Genomic DNA, 2413 nt, shown 5'->3' with positions numbered 1-2413 from the left:
TTCATGAGTGGATAGACGTGTTCTGTTACCTTGCTGAGGATGACTCTGAAGGACTGAAGCTCAGTTCTGATAAGCTTTGAAAAGGACAGGAAAAGGAAGAGGGATCAAGCATTGTGTGACAGTGGTATAAGCTAAGAGCAGCAGTAAAACATGAGATAGAACTGCAAATAGAAGGAAAGAAAAAGATGGGAAAAGGAATAAGAGGACAGCAAAAAATAATATATACCTAAATATGTATATATGAAGAGAGACTCCCCAACACTCAGACAAGCCTTCCTAGAGAGAGCTATGGAGGATGAACATCCTATTCAAGGCCACTAAGAACATTGATGCACACAGTTTTCTGGTGGAAAGATGTAATGACATAGTAACTAATCATTCCAAAAGAAGAAAAATGTCACAATGTCACATTTTTCTTCTGGTTAGTTTATTCTGATGATTGTGAAAGTAACAAGACCCAGACCATGTGGCACAACTTACACCTGAGATGGCTGGAAATCTTGCATTTGAGGTGTCTTTGAAGCCCCATGAAGATATAGAGCTAAATAAAAAGGCTCTCTTTAGCCTACAGTTACAGTGGGATTAGATCTGCATCTTGTTTGTATTCATGTTTCTACACTGAATTGACCCTGGGCCCACACCCTATCCAAAAGAAAGAGTTCCCTAAACAGACGTTTCCCGATTCCAGCAGCCAATACTGCTCACAAACGTTTGTAGAATATTTACAAGAAGCCTTCAGTGGCACAATGCAACATTTTTTGCATAATAATATAGTGTAAAGAGTCAGAGAAATTAGCTAATGCACATGTGCAAGTGTGCACATGTGCGCGCACACACACACACATGCATATACACACATGTTTAACACATTGCGAAGAAAGTCCACCTGTAATCCCAGCAGGTCAAGGCAGAAGGATCGCTTGAGTCCAGGAGTTCAAAACCAGCTTGGGCAATATAGTGAGATCTTGTCTCTATAAAAACTAAAAAGTTAGCTTGGCATGGTAGCGTACGTCCGTAGTCCCAGCTACTTGGGAGGCTGAGGCAGGAGGATCACTTGAGCCAGGAAGTTGAGGCTGCATTGAGCTGTGATCATGCCACTGCACTCTCATCTGGAAGACAGAGCAAGACCTTGTCTCAAAAAGAAAAAAAAAAGAAAAAATATTTAATATCTGCTGCTTGAAACCATGTCCATTTGAAGGTATTAGTAATTCTACTCATTTTTAATCACCTTTCTGGAAATATCTGCTTATGAGGTAAATTTCTGCTTTCAAGTTTACAACATATTGGTGACTGAAAAATCAAATTACAAACGGTGTCAGTCCACTTGTATATACATTTCATAATTTTGAAGAAGTATACACTCATCGTTTTTGCATCAAAATGAAAAAAAAAATCACAGCAAGAATGAGATGGAAGAATTCTCGGGCAAAGTTAGCTAACCTGCCTGCCTGTGAGGTCATCCCCATCTTGGACCTAGCCCCAGAGACAGCTCACTTGTAGATCTCTGGTTTCTTCTTGTTGCAGTTAACCACCCCACAGTCCATTCTTGGAGGTAAAGTTCACCAATGTTGTTTACTGGGAATCCCCTCGCCTTGAATTCACATCTTGGCTTCATTTCACTGCTTTAGAAATCTTGACAAGCTGCTCCCTGACTTTCCAGACCTCCCAGGGCTGCCAAGATACTTAGAATCTGAAGGAACTTTCTTTGCCAAACTTCTAACAATTTCAGTCATATTCTTGGGCCTACCTAACTGTGTTCTTTCTTTTGTTTTGCCTAGACCTGAGTTCTTTGTTCATTCCTTCTAGTAGCTACAATTTGGTAACTCCCTGTTTCATCCAACCAAAAAATTCTCTCCTTAAATGTGATCAGGCGTGATATTATTCCAAAATAATACCAAATATATTCACCTAAGCAATTTTTAAAGGTTTTTAAAGTACACGAGAAGGTGGGGTTTGGGGGGCATAGAGGCGTAAGTCTCTATAGAGGCACAAGACCTGTGTGGTAGGGAGAAATGGAGGGATGAGGATATCAGACGGTCACTATGTCAGGCATCTTGGGCATGGAGTTCCTAGACTTCTCTCCATCTTACCATAATCACTTCTAATTCTCTGTTCTTTTGGGGGAAATACCTATCACATTTTTATCTGTAAATATTTGAGGAAACATATTTTGACGATGATGGACATTCTTCTAAGTACTGGCCTGTAATAAGGAACATGATGGATGTGAGGCCTTCCTCCATAGAGCCTTTTGGAAATAATCCAAGGCTAAGGCCAATACTCAGGAAGCCTTAGAGGACCTTCTCCAGGAATGCACAGTCAAGATGAACAAAGATGTTGTTTTGTTCATCTAGCTTAAAGGATTCTTCCTCACTTAGTTTGGAGAGACCAAGAGAACCTCCCAAACCCTCCC

The sequence above is a fragment of the Rhinopithecus roxellana genome, chromosome 14 (genome assembly GCF_007565055.1).
Source record: "Rhinopithecus roxellana isolate Shanxi Qingling chromosome 14, ASM756505v1, whole genome shotgun sequence".
Taxonomy (NCBI): Eukaryota; Metazoa; Chordata; class Mammalia; order Primates; family Cercopithecidae; genus Rhinopithecus; species Rhinopithecus roxellana.
Note: the sequence above shows the minus strand (reverse complement) of the source record.